General features: G+C 41.4%; 1 long non-coding RNA gene across 3 annotated transcripts; it reads left to right on the plus strand.

Annotated features, from left to right (window-relative positions):
- Positions 1-276: 276 nt before the first annotated feature.
- On the plus strand, positions 277-4,726 carry LOC112558347. 3 transcript variants are annotated; one of them, XR_003098134.1, is made up of 3 exons: positions 277-542; positions 3,201-3,898; positions 4,509-4,726. It is a non-coding gene; the product is annotated as an uncharacterized LOC112558347 (long non-coding RNA). The 3 variants fall into 3 exon arrangements; XR_003098133.1 differs by lacking the exon at positions 277-542 and adding an exon at positions 1,417-1,807 and having other exon boundaries at positions 2,261-3,898; XR_003098132.1 differs by lacking the exon at positions 277-542 and having other exon boundaries at positions 2,069-3,898.
- Positions 4,727-23,460: the final 18,734 nt, after the last annotated feature.

Below are 23,460 nucleotides of genomic sequence, written 5' to 3' on the forward strand. Positions count from 1 at the left end.
GTCAGAAAAGGGTGGAAGGATGAGAGGGAGGTGGAAGACAACAGAAAACATCACTATACTCATTTAATTTTTTTTTTTCTTCTTCTTGCATATCGTATCTCCTCTGATCCGCTGTGGTTTTGCGTGACTACATCGTTGCTTGTTTCTCGTTTGCCGGTCTGTGTGTGTGTGTGTGCGTGTGTGTGAGAGAGATGGTGAGTGCACATGTTTACATACCTACGAGAAGAGTACGTCGTTACACCGTAGCCCTTGACCTGTAAATAAGGTCACTGCCACTGGAAAAACCCAGCCGGCGGAGGAGACGGTGTCAGACTTCGCTCAGCTGACAAAGCGACCTCTTTTGTTTAGAGAGCTCGAATCTCGGCAGGTACAAAGGCAGAACCAACGGCTTTCATCAAGGATCATCTACTTGCTTTTCCGCCGTGTCTTTCGTGATGATGTCCACATGACACTGTCCGCCAAACTGGGGAAAGGGTACCTTCAGGGGCAACACCCTTAGGTGCAGACAGTGATCCTTGTACGACCTTCATCTACACCTGAACGTGAGGAACTTTCTTTCTTTCTCTCTCTCTTTTCTGTTTATCAATGTGAAGGAATCTAAGAATTCAAACAAGGTTTTCCCGCCGTCTCTTTGTGCGCATGTATACATTGCTAGTCGACCTTCTCACTAACCTGTCTTTGTCCGAGGCTCGTGCTTTCTGTTTCATATATTCTTTCGTTGATTCATGCTTTTATTTGTTATTGTCTGTGTTGTTTCGATTTTGAGGAGGTGAGGTTTTCCCCACGATTGTCGTTGTCCATGTTTTTTGTTTGTGCTATTCTTCTTCGTTCTTTCTCTCTTTCTCTCTCTCACAGACATGTATGCCAACCTTTTGTCTACACAATATATACTTTTGATGACACGCACATTAAAAGCTATCTCAGTGTGTTTTTCATTCTTTTGATTAAATTTCGATCACAACTCTTTTCAAGGTCTAAGGAATCACATACCTGCATCAAAACATGGTTGGTTGGTGATTTTGTAGGAGATTACTCTCACTAAGGTGATTAACACTATAATGGGACAATGAGGGAGGAGTTCAGCATTGTCAACAGGCACCAGAGTCCAGAGAAGCCAGGGCCTCCCTCCCACTGGAAGACAAGGGAGTGTTTTTACCTGGAGCCCCTTCTAAATATAGATCAGATATCCCTGTCGTCACGTGACTTTTCTGAAAGTTTCTTCTGCCACCTGCTTTAAATTTCTACCACAAGGAATAGTTCCTGCTTATTTAGTCGAATATTTTGAAAGAATATATTAATATCTGGTGGTTTCCCCGCGAACTGAAAGAAACCCCAGCGGAAAATACTGTCTTGCAAGTAAGATGCTTTGCTTAAAGGGCGAAATCCTTTCTGAAAAGTTTTATCCTTTGGTACATAAAAATGTGTTGACCTGCAAAGCCTGGTGATTGGTGAAGTAGCCTGTGGAACAGATGTTTGCATGTTCGACTCCTGGTAGGGTCTGCGACCTTTTCCTGTCCTATCTAGCAAGTCCAGAACACGACTGCCCTTTGTATCTTCAAGACAAAAGTTTAAAAACATGAACTCGCTCACTTCCTCCAAGCACTGGGGTTCCACGAAAGAAACATTTGCACTACATGGAAAAGAGAAAAAGTCTCAGGATGTTAGAAAAACAAAGTTGCCGACAAGCAGGGAGCATGGTTGTGATGATGTGCGAATTGCAGGCCGCCGACCTCAAAGCTCGTTCACACCAGAACAGACCACGCGCCTCGAAATCTGAGGCACTCGCCACACCTGGACTCTCTGTGAGGTCTGAGTATACAAAAAAGACATTTTTCTATGTTTTACATATACCCACACACACACACACACACACATCTATATACACAATCCTTTCTTCATACTCTCGCACTTTTTCAGACATTCTTTGAATAAATCTCATTACTTTCTTACTATCTCTTGTGTCTTTTGCGCTCACTCGCTTTTCTGTGTCACACTGTGTACAATATCTCTATACCTCACTTTGTATGTCTGTTTATTTCTCTGCCACTATTTCTCTTTCTGTCTTCTCTCTTTTCAACACTTATTACTTTCATTGATGAACACTTAACACATGTAACTTATTTATTAGTCACAAATATTTATTTTTAACTGTCAATTCATACATCAACCCCATCTTTGTACATATCGTATTTTGTTCTCTCTTGTGATTTTAATGATTTGCTTTTGTTATAATTTAGTGTTTTACATTTTTTTTATACAGATCAAGGGCTCAGTGTTACATTAAATACGAGAATTTCTGAGCTCGAAACCCCCAGACACAGCTACACGAAATATTCACAACAAGATGTAAAAAGCTTTTTGCCATACCCCTATATTTTCTCTGCTATTATTTTGAAGATTTACGACTAAAGCTCTATTCATTGATAAACAAAAGTATCCATTATTCTTTATTCTGAAGGCATGTTGCGCTCCATCGCACATTGCTTGCCCAGCAAGATGTCTTCATTATTGTTTCATATCTCACAAAACAAATGTTTGAGTACTATCGAATGTTGCTGTTCACTGTTTATTGTTGTCTTTGTTGTAATGATTTGCATTTTACCGACCTCTGTCAATCATATTTTTCACAGTATGATAGAACCTTTTCCCTCACTTGATGTTGATATGTGCTCAGCTCCCGCCTTGTAGAGGACATGTGACCGGAGATGATCACAATTTTAAACTCTTTTATACGTTTGTTGTTTTATTCGTCGTTTGTTCTTTCTTTTGTTCATTTTCGAGGATTCTTTCTAATACAACGGTCCTTAAAAAAAATGGTCTTATCGAAACACATGATTTCTCTCCCCTCATTCGCCCGACCCAACCTAATCATCATCATCATCATCAATCATCATCATGAGCAGGAGAAGTAGGAGGAAGAGGAGGAGGAAGAGAGGAGGAGGAGGGCAAAGATGAAGATGAGGAGGAATGGATAAAGACCAACATTTTGTGTAACTACTTTATCATGCTCTTAAACACAGAAAGATGACTAGAACGGCGCACTTACTCCTCCGATAATGCTTTCGTATACTCATCCTGTTTAATGAAAGAGAATGTAGACTTTGTAAGTAATAAAACCAAAACCATTTTTTTCAGACTATTACGTGTTTCGCAGGTCATTAAACTAATTATTTCTCTATTACTCGCCAATTGTTTGGTAGTTGCCGACTGACATGGAACCCTGTCTACCTACTCCCTCGTGAACCCTATCATCTGTGACTAATCAACTCTGCCAACTCGCCACAATTGTGGTCAGTTCATCGTTTGCATTGTCTCACCATCAGCCGCTTGCAGAAGCAAGGACAGTAACGCTGGGCGCTCGTCCCCTTCACTCAATGTAGTGTCTACCCGCATTGTCTCCCTTCCATTGAAGTCTGCGGCTACTGTTGTCCTCACACGAGACTCGACTTCAACACAGGTTTATCGCACTTGAATCAGAATTTTTTTTTAATTTAAATTTTTATCCATTTGTTATTGATTATGATGCATTTTTATCAGTTCCAGGAGATGATACCTTGTGGTCGATGAAACGCAAAAAATCAGGAATGTTTTGTGTGCTTGTCGGTACATTCAACTTTTGTTTAAAGACCAAGAATGATATTGGTTACTAGAATGACTAGATTATGATTTGTTGTAGGGAGCATAGCTACATAGTCACACAGACAAGTATAATGTGTAGAAGTGGTCAGACTAGCGAGTTTTAGTCCAAAGGATGCTAGTGTGAACAGTTGATGAAAGAATACTTACAGAGCAGGAAAGGAAAGGCAGCGATGAAGGGATGCGTACCTCCTACATCAGAAAGGGTGCCCCAACGATCTGCCGTGCCTTACATCTTATTGTCAACGAGCAAAAGGGAAAGGTAGGTTATTAAGCTCAAAGTTAAAATATCATGAGATAAATATATTAAAATAAACTTGAATACCAATGTTACTTCATCAAAACTTTGATTAGTCACACCTTTTCTTAAAATTCTTCTTTGTCAATTTTTTTGATCCTTGTAACCGTTAATAATCAACACAATCGAGTTATTGTAGTACATTGTTGTTGATGGTGTACATGTACGTACACGCCATTCAACGGCGTGACAGAGAATGTATTTGGTGAAAATAAAAAAAAATTCATTTTAATGACAAGAAATGACTTAAAATGTTAGTGTATTGTTACCTTTATAGTTTTTTGCACCTGTGTGTGTGAGAGAGAGAGAGAGACAAAGAGAAGAAAAAAGAAAGGGAAACAAAAGAGTGCGAGGAGCGGTTATTAACGGCAGGTTGTACCCAGTTTATGAATAAAGGGAGAGAAACGAGGCTGGTCCTCCGTTCGCTGCTTACCCTACATGTAGTCGCCCTTTAAAGTGAAAGTGTTTCTCGAATCAACACTATGCTTTAACTTTATCTAATGATTTTTCAAAAATCACTTCCCATTCAAAAAAAAAAAAAAAATGAGTTCACTCCTTATTCTGTTTTTTTAAGGACAACACAGACACATCAACCTACACCGTGACAAGCTCACCACACGTGAAAACAGTTTGGAAAAAGTGAGAAGGCATACAGATACTTTCTCAACCGACAGATGGAGGAAAAAACAGCTGAGGTTGGGTAGAGAGAGTAAAGAAAGATAAAAACAGGGAAGAAAGTGCGAGTAAACCATAATAAAACTTATGTAAATAATAAACACTGGTGCCACACAACGAGATAAGTTTGATATTCATCTTTATTACTTAGCTCATCTTCAATGATCATATCAATAGAGAAGACTGAGAAAGTAGAATACAACTGTATTAATAGCAAGAGCTGTCATGTGACAACGATGTACAAATAAGAGGCAGACTCGTATTGTACTTATACATGACTACAGTGAGTAGAGTTGTTATAATATCTAGACACGCACGTGTTATATACACACACACAACCACTGGCAGGCATATTCTCTTTTCATCTCCCCTTCGAGTATCAATCTGCTATTTATCAAATTCTTTAAACGAATTCATGTCATGTAATTTTTCTCAACCCTGTGGCCTTACAATTTGCTTTCTTCTAAATCACAGAATAAACGTGACTGCGTGACTGTGTGTGCGCGTGCGTGAAAATGCCAGAAGTACACAGAAGATTGATGTCTATGTCGAGGTTGTAACTTCTGAGTTGATAAACCTTAACATGTTACATAACTTACTTTTTTCCCTCTCTTTTCCCTGTCTCCTATCTCACACACAACACATACACACACGAACGCACGCGACACACACTGACACCGCATCTTGTCACACCTGGTCTGCGCGCGTGACAGAGGAGAGCTCCCAGAATGCAACTCTGTCGACGTTTTCGCCGGTTGAACGAGGGATCGAGTCTTGCTGTTGCCGTATCTGCGTCCTGTGTCAATACATCGAGTTTGTTCTCCATGCAAAATGGACATGCTAACGGCCTCCTTCATCCCTTTTACAACATCGGCAACATCAGGTGAGTAACGGGCTCGGCGGTGAGCTCTGCTCAAGCAGGTTTGTATTGCAGGTAATGCCTGGCTGGCAAGGATAATTCAACAGCCGAGTCGATGGCGTTGTTGCCTTGTTATGTTCGTTTTGGAAAATCTCCTGCTGTTAAAAAAGCATGGAGAAATAAATCTTTGAAAGATAAGCTAAATTTACTACTTATGTCAGCGCATGACGAAAATGATTAGCAGTCACAAGAGCCAGGCAATGGAGGTGGAAATTGTTAAAGCAGATTTTCGATCCTCTCGATTTCGAGGAGTTAACAAAATTTTACTTTAATTTAAATCAGAAGTAATTTCGGTGTTCATGTGCGGAACTAAAGTTCGAAGTGTTGAAAGATTGGTTTGGTGGCACGTGCTTTATATCAGAACGTAACACAAAAACTCAAAAAGATTCAAATTCGAATGGCCTAGGGTTGGCAAGTGGCTTAGTTACTTTTTTACACTTACTTCTTTCTTCTTTTCTTTATTTTTCATGAACCTACAACACACACACACACTAAATTCTCATATCGAGTATTTTACCCACCCACCCCACCACCTCTCTTGCCACCCAAACTGACCTCCCCATGGATCATCCTGCAGACAGACCAGTGAAAAGAGAAACAACCTGCTTGCTTACCTCACTTGGTGTCTGTGAATTCCGCGCGACTTTCCAGTTCTCCTGTTCCGACAATCACTTTATGACAGTAACAAAAGGGAGTTAATTGGTCATTTCCGGGCAGACTTGTAGACGAAATGGTCGTGTTTATGACCGACTCCGCCGGAGCAAGGGCGTTCAAATGCCCCACAACATCCTTCACGGTTGAATGGGCGACCGTAAAGTGAGGAGACTTCATAATAATGAAGACACGGAGACATTACGAGTATCGGCCAGGAGGGAGAGCAGAGCATCTTGAGTTATACTTTCCGATGAAAGTTCATTTGCTGGAAAGGGTTTGGGAATTTAATGTGATTCCAAAGCCATCGATTGTCCGTCCTCTACGCATTTTTCCTGTCAGACGTGAAGGTTGTCTTATTGTTTTATCCCCATTACTCTAATTTGTTACCTCTTTCGTTCATTACCCCCGGAATCATTGGTTCGTTCGTTTGCTGCCTTCGAAATCATTTGTTCATTCGTTTGTTACCTCGAAAATCATTGACTCGTTCGTTCGTTGCCTTCAAAATGTCTTATCAGTCCATCGGAACATGGCGACACTTGCTGTCACGTGACTCTCTTTACAGGGAAATTATTGAGGATTAATTAAAGTAAACTTGTAACCTACAACATAGAATGTACTTTCGTTTCATCTACTACGATATTTGTTTTCATTACGAAGATGTTTTCAGATGTATGAATGTGTGTACGATTCTGTGAGACGGACGGACGGACGAACGGACTGACAGAAGATGGGAGACGCAGAGTTCATGTTTCCCATGGGAAGTCTTCAAGCATCTGACTGCTATTAAATAAATAAAAAATACTTTTAATGCAGCGTTAATGTTAAACTTTAGAGAAAATAATTCTGTGCGTTAACTTGTATTCTTTCTTGTGTTTCGGCTTTAGTCTCTTAAGACTTTTGCCGTTTTCCCTTCTTTCTCTTCTCTTGATTGTTTTCCTCCTGTTTTCGTCGCGAGAGCTGTCTTTAAAATCGCATTATCACTGACAAATCAAGCAATAATCCTCTCTGCTCGGCATCTGAAACGACTTCCATTTTTTGGGTTTGTTTCCTGTTCTGGTATAGTTCCTCGCATTGCGAGCTCTTTTCTCGCGAACTAAAAACAGAGAAATTAGAAGCACATTTACGTTCTGCGATCGAGACCCTGGCAGGAAAAGTAGGAATCAAAAGACGATTTTCTTTCTACTGTAATTACTCCATCTTGTTTTCTTTTCCAGGACAGTAATGAGTCGTAGAAAACATAATCTTCTGAAGTAACGAGCCTCCTCTTTCTCTTTCGTCGCCATCTTTTGTTACAGGCCAAAATCGAAAGTGCTGGTTTTGTAGGCGACTAGACTAGCAAGAAGTCGCTTGTGTGATTAAGCCGCCCAAAGGAGGAAACATTAAGGAGGAGATCAATGTTTTAAGGAAGACTAATGAAAGAAAAGCCACGTTATGACGCACATAATCACGTGGTGACGAGCTTCCGGTTCAGCGCGCTGCTTTACATTCGTGATCAGGGGTTTGACAGTGGGTATTGAACCGACACGCTCGCAGCTCCGGATCTGTTTGCAATTAATTTGCTCATATTTGTCCCCCCCTTGACATGATTCTCTTTTTTTTTTTCTTTCCTTTTTACTGTTCAAGTGTTTGGGTTGATAGGCTAAGTTGCAGTTCTCGTCCACTTATCCTAGGTTAATTATTGTCTTTTTTAAAACTCTTTCAGTCTTAATCACTTATTTATTTTCTAATTGTCTTCGTATTTCTGAACTTTCGTTCGTTTTCTCGCTTTAATACATTAAGCGATCACTTAAATGTTTCCCAAATTTCTTTAAAGGATACAAGTAGAACCATAGGAGTATCCTGCTATAATATTCACATACAAAAAGTGTCCCCAGACGAGATATGATCCCAGTGTCTCTCACTGCAATGGTGACACGCAATTGCTATAACCCATACACTACTGTGCCGGACCCCGTACACAACCGAAGTCACGTGATCTGTATAAGGTAGTGGAGCGTTAGGGACCAAAATCTGCTTTTAGCTTTCCTTCCCAAAAGGATGTCTCTCTTTTCAATACTTTATAAGAAGTCGGGTACCCATTCCATATTAACCATTAAATAGTGTATGGGGTGGGGGATACAACCGATGCCTTTGCGTTCAGATACCGTTGCTCTAATGACTGAGCCACCCGTTTCTCCTTAATAATCTATCCCGTGATCTACCACAGCATGGTTGGGTTGTCTGACCATCACACCTCTTATCTCCTACTCACCTGGATAACTCTCACACTCATGCACTCACTGACGTCTGCGAAAGGAAGCTTGCATGCGCCTGCATGCAACCTTGATTATATTAGCACTTGTGTGACAGCATTATAACCTGCATCAACGTCGCACATGAGCTGCCTGCCAATTAAAAGTTCATTAAAGCTAAGCACAAAAATCTCTATTTCACTCCACTGATTACTAAATTATCATATTTACTTTTAATTGAGCTGAGGCGTGAGGTAGGACATGCGCACCCCGCAACAAGTACCAGCAGACTTTTTTAGGGGGATGAGAGAAGGTAGGAGGATCTTGGTCTCCACGCGGTCACGTGGTTGTGACCTAAGCCCTTGGTATTAAAACGAGCGTTGTCCACTAACGTTCGCTTAACACGACAGGAGACGATCCATACAGACGCCCAGAGTAAGTCCTTGATAATAAAACACGTGATCGCATCCCACTTTGTCACGTGTTTTCCCGCGCTGTCATATTCGAGTCCGCTCGTACACAGGAAAGCAATCCCTTTTGGCTGCCATTTTAATGGCTGAGTCCATCCAGCTAATTAGTGCGCAGCCAGTGAGTATGCCTTTCAGTCTGAAGTATCCAACCCGTTGCCACCGAGAGAAGAAAATGGACTAATGTCAGCCGGGTGCGTGAGTGGGTGGGTGAGTGAGTGCGGCTGCAATCTGTTACAAATTTTGGTTCCTAGTCTGTAATTTTTTTTTCTAAATCATCAAACATCATCTGAACCAAACGCCAGACATGGGGGAGGGATAGTAACCGAGAGTTTACAGTGGTGTCCTACGGTCTCAAGACAGACAGAAGACAGACAAAACGAACAAGGAAATCGAGAGGATGTGTCAGTCGGTCTGTCTGCTTGCATGAAGTCATTGTTGCAAGTAGATGTTCCTGGTGACCTACGAGTATGGCAACCGTACAAAGCTTTGTGTTTCTGTATTGCCCTCGAATACCTGAAAAGAGGATTTTGCTCGTTGACAGGAACGGATGTACATAAGCTAAGTATCGTATCGTTTCCCCACTCCTATATCTTCTTCCTCACTTTCATCCTTATGACTTCGAGGTGACAGTGGAGGCGACGGTGGTGGACGGTAGAAATAATGGGCAGACCATGACGGGGCAAAGGTGACCCTTTCCTTAATTAGGAGGTAACACTGCTCTCAGAAGCATCGGCAGTCAGCCAATCAAAGCAGCGAACGAGTGTGACGTTGAAAAAGGAGACATTTCATTACTTTAATTGTAACTCAATAGCCAAGCAAAGCTATCCTGAACTTAGAACCAGCCAGAAAAGAAACAAAATTGAGATGGGTGGGTGGAGAAGACAAAGAGTAGTAAGAGAATGAAGAGATGGAGGGAGGGATTCTGGGTGAGGGATAAAGGGAAAGAGAGAGAGAGAAAAGGAGAGAAGAAGAAAAAGAGAAAGAGAAAAATATTTCGATTTTTCCATTTGAAACGCAGACTGCGAATTAGATCCGGGCGCCTTCTCCCCTGTGGGATGTAATTCCCTGGCGTCGTTCGGTTCCAGTTCCCTCCGTCTCCGAACTGACCATAAAGTTCGATTACGCTCCCCCCTCAATCGCCGGGGTCAGGGGTAGAACAGCGCATGTCTCGTGTCGACTTCCTGCCCGCTGCGCTGTTCTGGGGTCGACCCTTAACATCCATGGCCTCGTTAGAAACTGCGAAAAACATCTCCGTGACGCCATATTAGTTTATTTAGAGTGATCTCCCGTCACCGGTACTCTTTCGTAGTAAAGACGCAATTGTCAATCGCGCCCTTCCGGACCTTTGCTCAAGTTTTAATTGCTGTGACTGAAACCAGAATGGACGAAATGATTTGCTCCGATATTATTCTCAGCTATTTTGGTGCACGGACAGGGACAATGAGTAATGTACACGTGCGTGCGTGCATGTGTGTGTATGTGTGTGTATGTGTGTGTATGTGTGTGTATGTCTGTTTGTATGTTAAGCACACCTGTATATTAATATATATTCCGTATGCTAATCATTATCTAATTTATTTATTAATTATGAGGCGTAATTTGTTTTCTTTTTCGTGATGGTCATCATGACTGTTGCTCGATTTTGATTTTGCTTTCATAACCGATATGGCAAGTGGCGATCAGCAGAAGCTTTCTGTCACATAAAAAAAATAAAAATAAAATAAATAAATAAAAATAACCAGTGTACTCTAGTAGATGGTCTATTGTCATCACATTATGATAATAACCATCGTACACTATTATAGAAATATAATCATCATTCGACGCATTCTAAGAATGACCAGTCTATGCTAGAGAATAATATTGTGTATATATATATAGTATATTCTCCTCACATAATAAGTCAGGATGTTAGAGAGTGATGTCAAGTGTGGTCTGTTTTATTTTTATATTTTATTTAAAGAAAAAAGTATGTTCAATTATATCCTAGTTTGAGAGAATAGTCAGTCATGAAATTTGTTTTACCATTGCATACATTAGCATTTTAAACATAATGTAAGCACAATGAGAGGGAACCGTCTCTAATTCTCTCCAGCTGGCTGCACGGAGGGAAGAGTCCGCAATGCAATTTGTAGGCAAAGGCGTGGTCTACAAACGGCAGACCATCCTGTCTTGCAGTGTGGTTGCCATGACAGACGGCGAGTACCTGGTGGTGCGTAGCGAATGAAACTGGAACTCTTGCAGCCATTTGTCTCAAACTAATCACGGTTTCCCGTGAAATGCGTGCGGAACCTCTCACGGACGAGGTAAATAGTCCGTAAAAAAGTCGTTAGAACCAAATTAATGGCAAAAAAACATATTTCAGAAGCTCGGGGAGAAACGTTGCATAATCTGTGTCGCCTGCGTCTGGAGAAAATAATGAAGAAAGTGAGGGCGCATTAAGGGGGAGACAAACGGAGAGCGCACAGAGCAGAGAAACCATTAGATATCTGGCAAAGAATAGAACAAAGCAGTTATAAATCCTCTGCGGCGGGAACTGAGACTGAAATTAAAAGGAGGGGGCATCTGAGGCAGGAGAAAGCTCTGCGAATTACTTGGAAAACAAGACGCCATAAACAAACTCAAACCTTGCCTTCCCATCAGACAGAGTGAGCTGGGTTCAGCGCATTAGTAAGTTCTCGGGCTTCGGTCATGTAGTCATCTGCTCCATCAAGCCCCAACCCATCCCACTTCCCCTCCACCCACCCCAGCCCCACTCTTCGCTTCCATTTCTTGCTTTTGCCCCTATATTCTATTAACTTTCCACCCACTAGCCGGCCTTCCAGCACGGTCCCACTCTCAGAAACACTTTCTTTTTTTTTCTCTCTCCCCTAGCCCCTCTGTCCCAGCCTTTCAAACAATCAGAGTTACGGGCTCCTGGCTCCTGAGTTGCCGCCCCTGTCGGTGCCCCTTTATCCTGTCTTAATATTTGCACGCACAATAAACTCCGGTGGCCAATCAGATCTGACAGAAATTGAAGTCTAAGACCAAAGTTCTCGGAGAAAAAAATCCGTCTTTGTCAGCCGCTCGCTTTTTGTTATATCTCCCTCAGCTATTACTTCCTTTTCTGTCTTAGAGATTACTTCCCTTTCTACCTCTTCCTCTCTTTTTTTTTTTTTTCGTCTAATTTTGTTTCTATCTCTCCTTTGGGCCTCCTCCATCATCATCGTCGTCGTTGTCATTGTCGTCGTCCTACTCCTCCTCCTCCTCCTCCTCCTCCTCATCCTCATCATCATCATCTATTTTCATGGTTGTGACGATAGGTACCCGCATCTCCCCCACTCTCTCACATGAACGTATATACACATGCATCTATAAACGTATAGTCTATGTGAATTTCTAATCTCACACACTCGGGTATTCGTATGTGTTTGTGTGTGTGCGCGCGCTCGAGCTCCTGTGTATTCCCTCCTGGGTGCAGCAGCTCAATTTTTTTCCCGTTCATCCAAGAGCTTTCTGGCTTTTGTTTCTTGTTTACGCAATTTTTTAACCGCTTTCCCTCCACTGGATGGCACAACCTACCAACCTTTTCCACGTTTGGGGCCAAAAAATCATTTCCGCGACTGTCTTTCAGTCTGTCGCCATTCCACGTTCCTTCATCTCTGAGGTGGCCAGCCAATCCCCTTTGATGTAGCCGACCTGGGGGAAGGGGGAACCACCAAATGACTTTTCCATGCGCATTCTGTCTTTAGGAGGAGAAAGGTTTGTGGAAGGTCCCACGAACTGTATTGCGCACCCTGAGCAAGCTATAATTACTGTTCTCGCATGTTCTCGTGCGAGTGCGAGGTTCTAGTAGCCCCTCCACACACAAGGAGGATCTACCAAAGGACTGGTCGACTGTTCTCCTCGCATCCATCAGCGCGGGTGAGCGCCTCGTCCACGAGAGAGCGACGGGAGATAATTTACGAGTGAAACTTTCTCTTACAGTTCTGTTGTGGAGTAGTGTCACTTGTGATGTTGCTGCCACGGGTAGTCCCAGAATAAGTAGCAACCGCTTTCTAAAGGTCCTAAAGTAACATAAAAGCGGAAGTGACGCAGGAACCACATCAGAGCGAAGATTGTAAGCCTTGGAGAGGTCTAGAGTGGACAATCTGAAGAACCTCAAGACTTTGAGCAGGACCTGGCAAGAATTTTTTCGAGCCATCCTTACCCACCGAAAGTAAATAAATTAATTAAAAAATAAAATATTGAAATATTAAACATCTGATATAACTTTTATAGTTCAGAAGTCAACCGACAGTTGTGTCATGCTCTGTGAATTCAAAATTATCTTTCTTAAAGGTTAGCACAAAAATCTTGAACCTCTCTTCTTTACGCGCGCTGTTGTGTTCTGGATATGTACAATCGTTTAACACTGTAAAAAAAAAAAAAAAGGATTAGTCAGCTCCTTTGCAACAAAAGATGTTTTATGCAAATATCCACGAATATGTTCTTCCATTAAGAAGAAGAATTAAAAAAATATGGAGGCTGATCGACTCAAAAACTTCGCAGCCTGGTTGCTTGGAGCGACTCGTTTGATGATGATCAAAGGAAACACAAAAGCGAACGAGCAGAGTGGTTCTCTCTCTCTCTCTCCACCATCCCAACAGAAGGCCCTTTACAGACCATCGCTCTAGAGGTCGCCATGGTCCGAGAGTGGTTGCAGTTACTGTCGGACCTGGAAACGACCTGTTTTTGTCCGAGACTTGGTGAGCAAACCCTCCTGAACTCCAGCCTGTGAACATTTATGGGCCACGCTTGACATCCTGTGAGTGAGCGAAAAATTTTACGACATACTTTGCACGTCCTGGGTAGAGGTAGCGTGAATGGGGGAAGAGGCAGACGAGCTCGAGGCGACCTCTAGCCCCTAGTAATGTTTTTCCTGTGCCAAGAAAGACAGAAAAAGCATTTGAAGGACGAACAAAAGCGACGGCACTGTGGTGAAGGAAAGGGTCATGGAGAGAAACAAGCGCCCAGTCCATGTCACGGGAGGCTAGGTCGGCACAACAACCTCTTGACCTCACGAAGGTGCCGACAAACGATTTTTTAAAATATTTCTTTTCTTTCTAGGGGTGGACTGATTTTCAAGAGACCTGGTCTTCTACTTTCTTCCCTTCAATTATATCGACTGGAAGGATCTTGAGTCTAAATAGGGCCGTCACTCAAGGAAATTCGAGTATGAATTTATAATGATATATATGCACGCAATCCTAATCATGAGAACTAAAGTAAACACTCATTAACCCCCTTTCCCTAAAACTTATGTCAGCTGACTAAGTTTTTAATTATTCAAATACAGATGAAACTACAATCGACTTTGTTATCTTTCCTTGATGCTCGTTTCGTGAAAGTACCATCAGTCTTCTCTCTTACCTTTCCTACATATTGCCTCTCGTATTTCCTCTTTTTATACTTTCTTTGTCTCCTGATTAGTTACTTAATTTAATCTTTGTTGTTTCTTTCGTTGTCCTGTATGTTCGTCACGTTTGAGTAACATCAGATTAAACCCTCTTCCTTGGACATTTTCCTAACTGCTTTTATTGTCAGCATTGACTTTGTGAAGAACGCCTGGTCTCCCGAAGTTTCATTCTCTCTCAACTAGCTTTCCATGTTGACTTTCATTGTCTACCTCCGTGTTTTCGATAACTGACAAATTACATTTGTATTTTAATGAACCTCTTCAACTGTAGTCCCTCCCGTCATTAAAGAACACCTGAAAGAAAATATCTTTTTTCCGATTCGGATTTCGACCACCTGTTTATTTCACTGTTAATATTGTTATTCGTTATTTTCTTTTGGCGAAGTCGTTGACGATTGTTGCATTCTCTCCTTCATCAAAGGCATGCTTTGATCATTCCCGTCAGGTAGTTAAGTAAAACCTTCTTCCGCTGGAGGAATCAATAGCTGCTTGATGTTTCCTGGCGTCTGCATCGCTTTCATGATCCCTCGAGCATGAGCAGTCCGCAGCCCTCGGCAAGTTTATTTGTATGTTCCAGAAGCGTATTGGTCAAGTGTTTGTCACCAAGAAGGGACTGGTTGCTGGTTCGGATTCCGCTTCTGGCACACGTATTTTCACTGGATCACAGGGTGGAACTAGTTATACATGATAAAGGTTAAGTTTCCGTTTTTCTATCTGATTTGTTCTTGTATATAGTCATCAGTATATTTGTCATTAAAGAGTATTTATTCTACTCACTGAGTATCTCACGAAACCTTTTCTTGAACAATAATGTATTACTGTAACTAAGTTTGACAGAAACATCACTAGTCTGGAACCTGCAATTATCTCCATTGTCTTTCCTATTTTTCTTTCCCTTTCTCCGTCTCTCTTTACTTCTTTCCTTCTTTTTCCTTTGTGACAGCATACTATTAAAGATTTTGAATTTTAGACAGTAGCATCTCAAGCTATATGGTCAGTCTTGCATAAATCAGTCAGGTAGCAACATCCGGGCAAACAAGGTGTTTAGGTGGTGAAAAACAAATTACTACTTGATGAAAACATCAACAACAACAACAACAACAACAACAACAACAACGACAACAACACCAGAAGTCCACTGTAAAAACAAACACTCAGAATTTTAGAATATGCTCGCCATAAAAATAAGAGACGCAAAAGAGAGTTTTTTTAGTAAGTACTCTTTACTATTTTCTTTTTTTTAAAGAGTGCTTTTTCTTCGTCAAAACTACGTTTAGCCACTGGAAGCTGGTATTAAATATCAAAAGTTTTTTTTCTTTTTTTTACGAATTTCCGAGCGGATTTTTTTTCTTATGTTGTTGAATGTCTTTGCGCTGATGTATCGAGTCCTTGAGTCGGCTTATCCTGTCTGGCCGCTTACATATATACGAGCCTGCCAACATAGACTGAGAAAGAGAGACACATTCACCAACCCACGTACACAGACAGAAAAGAAGGAGAGAATGGATGGATCAGAACGATTGGCGAGTTCCGAAACACAAGCAAGCTTTTCTCGAACGTTCCATTTTCTTCCAACACGACTTGCCGAGCCTTAAGAGCCGCTAAAAGCTCCTTTGTAAGCTACGGAAAGTCTTCAAAAGCGAAAAGTGAACACGAGGAAGGGACAAAAAACACCAATGTGATCTTTGAAGAGAAGAAATCCTTATAAAAACTCGATTTTTTTTTTAAAAACACGTATTCCACGAGAATGCACGGTAAAAACAGAAGAGAACAGTTCAACATCTTGTTTTAACCAATGACATTTTTTTGGGTTGCTCCTTTGCTGGTTTTTGTTCTCCGGTGAAAAATGAGCATCTGAGTGAGTGGGGCTCACCATTCTCATATTTACAGAGTCGAAGACGATGCGTTAATTCCACGAGTCCCTGGAATCAACTCCTTCCAATACTTGCCTGGCTGCCGTAAATTCCAGACACTGCCTGGCAATATTCATGCAAATTAGGGGGGTTGGACGTGGGCGAGCGGTGCCAGCCTTGCAGGGTCTGGGGTCTGGCGACTGGAGCTGGGATTTGAGAGAACAAACTCATTAATTTGAGAGCTCCACACACCAGGCCAGGTCACTCCGTTAATTTTTTAAATTCGATGTTGCATCTTCGAGGACAGAATCGTTTCTTTGTTCGACAAGTACTTCATACTTATCTCTTCTTTCTTGTGTGTACAGCACTCATGTTAAGATGGGGGATATCAAATTACAAAACTAAACTTGTGGATATTGTAATGTTTTTTTGTTTGTTTGTTTTATTAAAACCTTGTATATGGCTACAGATTTTTCGAGAAGGTTAGCGAGGTGTGGACTACAACTGAGAGTGAATTTAATACATGTAGGCAAACACAGGATGATAAACTGTAGGAAATCGAGAATTTTTTTGGCGAAGTCAACATACAACAATCCTAGCACACAAACATTTGATGTGGGTTTGGTTTCATCCATCATTATGTTTCTGTCCCGAAATGAGCTGGGTGGATTGAATGCCATCTCCCAAATTGTGCATGATGGATGTCTAAGAACAGAAAGGAGACACTACAAGAGTAATATCCTCAACTCCTCTAATCGTGAAGAGAAAAAAATAGTTCCAGCCATCTGGACTCCAAAAACACAGGGTAGCGACAGTCTGGTAGCATGACAACAAGACTTGTTTCTACTGTCCTGCTGAAATCCTTCTTATCTACAATAACTTGTTGGTGTATACAGCTATCAAAAACCTATATATTGTACTAAATGGACTTTCGTGTACAATTTATCAAACACTGATATTTATATTGTTTTTTCAGGCAGAGATAGAGATTGGGGTACACGTGTAGGTACAAATACCATTTATCAGTCTGTGTACACGACCTATAGCGATGATAAATCGGTCATATCTACTTTTTATGAAACAATATATATATAATATTCGGCTCTCCTAATTCCATGATTTAAACTAAAACCATCATCGATGAACACACACACAAATGGACAAAGTGTATGATCGAACTCCAAAACCCGCAGGAACCTAAAATATTCTTTGTTCCTCCCTATCTCTCTCTCTCCTCTCTTTCCCTTATTTTCCCCCTTCTGCCTCCCTTCCTGTCGTTTTGTAAGTGTTCTCTCTTAATGTGCTCACACACGCGCTCTCAGTATTATGTTCTCATTGTGTCATGCTTGTGCTTGTAGAAGACGCATCGTCTACAGTTCTATGGCAGTAATAATTAGAAATGTGAACTAATTGTTCTCTGTGTGAAAGACCCCATGGAGTGCTTTTATGCCCCCTGTTAAATTTGGTCAGCAATTATTGTGCACTGTCACGCCAGTCCCTGACTCATCTGTAGTCGCCAAATGGTATGTACATAAACAGGACATGGCTCCATAATACTTTGAAGCACATGCCATTGTTGTTATTATCTTTACACCCATCCTTACCTCTTTTTTTTTCTTTCTGTCTTAATGTCTTTCGTTTCGACCATGTTTCTTTTATTCCCTTTTTTCCCAATGTTTAGGTTTTGTTATTTAATAAAGATGGGCTCGAAAAATGAACCAAAGAAAAATAAAATAAAATAAAAGATAAAAGACTTATGAAAAACGGAAAATGAAGAATGAATATGTGTGGGGCCTCTGGGCGTTTTAAGCACAAATACAAAAATCAAAAGAATAGCAAAGTGTTTGGTGTCCTTTTAGCTCAAGATGACCTCCATGCAAGACTCACAAAAAAAAAGAAGAAAAAAAAATACCCACCGATCCCCCTACCCCTTGCAGTGCATTCCCCCTCCCTCCCACCTTTCTTTTTCCAGTAGCGAAATGAATCTTGATCCAATCCAAGCAGCCACCGGCAAGATGTAGGGTTGTCGGCTCTGGTCTTCGCAGGCCGTCTTCGATTGGCCAGCGCGCGCCGCATCCTGGGAGACATGGCCGCGATTTACGAGTAAAAAACGTCGAGCCAATAAAGAAGTAGAGGCTGGGAGGCGAGGCGCACTATCATTACATCTGGCCAGGCCGGGGGCAGAAGGTATGAGGAGAAGAGGATCGATACCTTTGCTGGCTGGAATAGAAGCCCTCAGCACCCGGGGTTGGGTGGGTAAAGAAGGGGTGTGGGTGGATGGGGAGTAAAGGGGGGGCCACCAATATTAGCCCCTGCCGACACCCCAAAGGGTTGGGATTCTCGCAACCGCTCTCATAAATTCAGCGAGTGCCCGGCTTCTCGTAATGAAGGGGTCGGTTTCGTCGCTTCCAGTCGATAAAGTTTTTGAACTTACCCTCCCAGGGCCTCGTGATGGATAGGGGGAGCGCCCCCTGGAGCACCGAACAAGGGCCGACACGTAGTCACCAGGGAGGCAACTCAGCGAGTTCGGTGTCCTCTTGGGAGTGGAAGGAACTAGGTGTTAAATAGATTGGGAGGAAAAACATCTCTGTCACTAGTGACCGCCCCAGCAGGTCATCTTAAGTTACCAGGCGACACAAATCTTCAAAACCCAAACGCAAAAGAAGAAAAAGGGGATCAGGGGGGAGGGGAAGTGTAGAAAATATTTAGTTTATGATATTCCATGTTCCAGAAGGTTTCAACCGTGGATGGAGACCGAGCTGAAAAATAAATCCTTGTACAAAATTTAGCTCAACAATATTTTGCGACAGTCCTCATACAAACATGTGTATTATATACAATTGTCTGTGGCGTGTGCCATTTGAACAAAAACAATAAAATCACATCATTTGTCAGATTCATAGTAAGTTTGGAATAAATATTTATTTCGATTGTTGCTATGCTTGTTAATTGTACATTGCTCCAAACAATGTTTTACTTTCTCCGCTCTAATGTGATATCAACGATAATGATGAAAGGAGGTGAAAGGGGGGAGAAAGGGCGAACTACACTAAATGTACACTAAACACTATCACCCTTTTAAAACACAAACCTTCTGTTAATTAAATTGTGTTGTAAACATAATTTGAGAAAGCATACGATACTGAAATAATACTCATTATGATATTCTAACTCATCTTTTCAAAGAAGCTACACAAAACCGTTATATCATTACAATCGAGGTTTTTCAAATTTTATCGAATAGAAATAAAGTTCGGTTATTCCATCGGTTATCTTTCTGTTGAAATGTGTTTTCATCTGTGTGTGTGTGTGTGTGAATACCATATATACAAGTGCGACAAGGGTGAAAGAACTCACCCATGACTTCGAACGATGCCGGTTGGACCTTCTGGAGCCATAAGTATTCGTATATCTCGAGAGACTGTGATATGGGATGCAAAATTCAACACCGAAACATTCAACATTGAAGAGATATACAAGACCCTGAGGACTGGAGTACTAGTCACCAACTAACTGGGAGACTTTTATCAGACAACAAAAAGCCCTTCCTCGAGAACTTCATGCAAGAAACCATTCACAGCCACCAGACCTGCGATTTCATTGGACAATAAGATGGAGAGGTCAATGCTTCCAAAAGTCATTGTCAAAACCAACGGACACCGTAAAGAAGAGGTCTTCATGGACAGAATGGAGTTGGTGGAGGTAAAGAGTTTAAAGTACCAGGAAACTTCTCTTCCATGACTGGTGTCGGTTGATAGTAAGTCAAAGGACAAATGATGATGATGAAAATAGATGAATACATAGAAAGAACTGGGACGAGCTAGAAGAAAGAGAGAATGAGGACCAGAGACACAGGAAAACGGGAAATGAAGGATAATTTCACACTTGGAACGTGGACGTGGATGTGTAGATGGAAGTTGTCTCGCTTGCTGGAATGTTTGCTCGACTACAAGACTGAAGATCGCTGGTTCGAAGACTACGACTTGAAAACTAGTCCCGTCCCCGTCCCCATCCATCATCTTACAGAAGAAATATGAACCTGGCTTACCAGGAAAAGTAATGGCGGAGGAAGCAAGTTTCTCTCCGTCATCCACATGCGATGCCCAAGAAATGATGAACCACTTACATTCACTACTCTTACATCAAGCTAAGTGCCTGTAGATTGTGCAAGTGAGCTACACACACTGTAGCTTGCCCACTTTGTATCTTTATGTACAGAAATCTTCTTTTATTCTTCCCAAGTTTCCTCGTTCCTGCACTCCTACTGACCTTTCCCCTCTTTCCTTCTCCACACTATCTCTCCCCGCCGCTTGCCGTGGTCGGGTGGCAGAGTGCGATGTGCTCGGTCAGCTTTGAATTTGATTTTCTTTTACAGCCTTAAGTCCAGTCGCACCAAAACCTCGTAAACAGGCGTGAGCAGAATTCAATTACTACATGGCCGCTCCGGACTTTTCAAAAATCGATCCTCGTATAAAATGTGTCCTTTAGTCTCCCTCCCCAGTTATATCCCCCCCACCAACACACACGTACACACACACAAACACACCCACACACACACACACAAACACACCCACACACTATCAATTGCCCGCGCGTGCGTCAGGTCAGAAGAACTTAATTTCATCCGCCATTAAATTGACCATGGGACACCGTCTAGGCGGCGCTCGGCGAGGAAGAAGGTTAGTGGCTTGGCAACCACCAACAGTTCCAGAAAGTCATGAATAATTTCAGGAAGACGAAAGGTCTCATTCATAAAAATATGACAAAGCGGCGTCAGGTTGGATGGATAAATGAGCGGATGGACTGAGTGATACATGGAAAAAAATAAACGAAGGAAGGAAGTAATAACAGATTTTTGTGGACGTTTGGATAGGTGGGTAGTGGATACAAATCGATTTTATCGAACTTCGCAGTTGGACACGAAGAACATGAGATTTGTATGTCAGTAATCTGTACACAGCCATTGGCCCGATAGTCTTCCATTTCTTTGCAAGCTCTTTTCATACAACTTAAAAAAATATATCTTACGAAGAGATTTGAGAAAAAGATTTCTAAATGAAAAAAATTGAAGAAGTAGTCAAATCATTTGTCAGTTAGAAAGGGGACATCACTCTAAATAGGTCATTGTCACGTGCTCGGGAGCATGTTTGGTAAACAAGTTTCTCTAGCAGACATATCGAAATAGAAAACCTTGTTATTAATTTCCTCTGTTATCATGTCTCCTTAAGTGACGACAAAGGTTATACAATAAAACAAACACATCCACCCTTCTTCTTTCACTCACTCATTCATTCACAAATGCGATTCCTTATCTGCTACTGCAAGTCATCCTGTGAGTATTATTACAATCTACCTGACCTGCCTACCGACACTTTTATAGAATATTTTTTTAATAACACTGAACACCTGTAAAACCTTACAGCGCCCGCCATTCACTCACTCAGGTGATGGCAAGGTGTAGCGAGTGTGATAACAGGACTGCAATAGGATCTGTGCCTCCGACATGACCAGAACCACCTGCTGGTTGAAGAGTTGCTGTCACGGTTGACTTCCCTCAACACTCAGCTGTGCGTGTAGAAATAGAGTGCGCTCGCGGAGGTTTACAAATGAACCAACTTTTTTTAAAAATAGAGTTTGGATTTTTTTTGAAGGTGTGATCTTTAAATAATTTGAGGATTTGTATGCGCTTTTGTATCGACTGCGTGGCCTCGTTTGCACGTTTTGAAAGCCTGCTTGTGGCTTGGGTCCCTCAGAAATAACCGATCTTTCTCGCTGTCAGACGCTTAACTAAGCTTGGGCAGTGGAGCGTGACGCTCAATGACGCGGAGCCGCTGTTTCCTTAGTTAGGACTTGTAAATGTTGATTACTGGAAATGACACTCACACTCGCACACTCTCACACATTCAGCCACAGTCACACACACACATAAACAAACAAAAACACACACACAAACACACACACACACACACACAAACAAACACACACACAAGCACGCATATGAACAAACAAACACACACAAACACACACAAACAAACACACACAAACAACACACACAAACACAAGAACACATAAACAACACAATACACACACACACACAAACGAAACAACACACACACAAACACACAACAAATACACAAACAAGAAACAAACACACAACACACCACACAAACAAACACACAAACAAACAAACACACACAAACACACACAAACAAATAAACAAAAAACAACACACACACACAACACACACAAACACAAACAAAACAAACACACACACACACACACACACACAAACAAACACACACAAACAAACACACACACACACAAACACACAAACAAACAACAAACACACACAACACACACAAAACAAACAAACAAAAAACACACACACAACACACACAAACAAATAACAACAGACACACACAAACACACACAAACAATACACACAAACAAACAAAGAAACAAACACACACACAAACACACACAAACAAATAAACAAACAGAAACACACACACACACACAAACACACACAAACAAATACACAAACAAACAAAGAAACAAAGACACACACAAACACAAACACACACAAACAAATACACAAACAAACAAAGAAACAAAGACACACACACACAAACACAAACAAGCAAACACACAAACAAACACACACACAACACACAACAAATAACAAACAAAACACACACACAAACACACAAACAAACAAAGAAACAAACACACACACACACAAATAACAAACACACAACACACAAACACACAAACAAACAAAGAAACAAACACACACACACACACAAAACACAAACAAACAAACACAAACACACACACACACAAACACAGAATACACACACACACACAAACACACACAAACAAATACAAACACAACACACACACACAACACACACAAACACAAGAAAACAAAACAAACACACACTACAACAAACAAAAACAAACAGAAACACACACAACACACACAAACAAACACACAAACCAACACAAAGAAAACAAACACACACACAAACACACACAACACAACACAACAGAAACACACACACACACACAAACACACACAAACAATACACAACAAACAAGAAACAAAGACACACACAAACACAAACACACACAAAACAAATACACAAAACAAACAAAACAAAGACACACACACAAACACAAACAACAAAACAAACACAAACAAACAAAGAAATAAACACACATACAAACACACACAAACAAATAAACAAACAGAAACACACACACAAACACACAAACAAACAAAGA

The sequence above is a fragment of the Pomacea canaliculata genome, linkage group LG2 (assembly GCF_003073045.1).
Source record: "Pomacea canaliculata isolate SZHN2017 linkage group LG2, ASM307304v1, whole genome shotgun sequence".
NCBI lineage: Eukaryota > Metazoa > Mollusca > Gastropoda > Architaenioglossa > Ampullariidae > Pomacea > Pomacea canaliculata.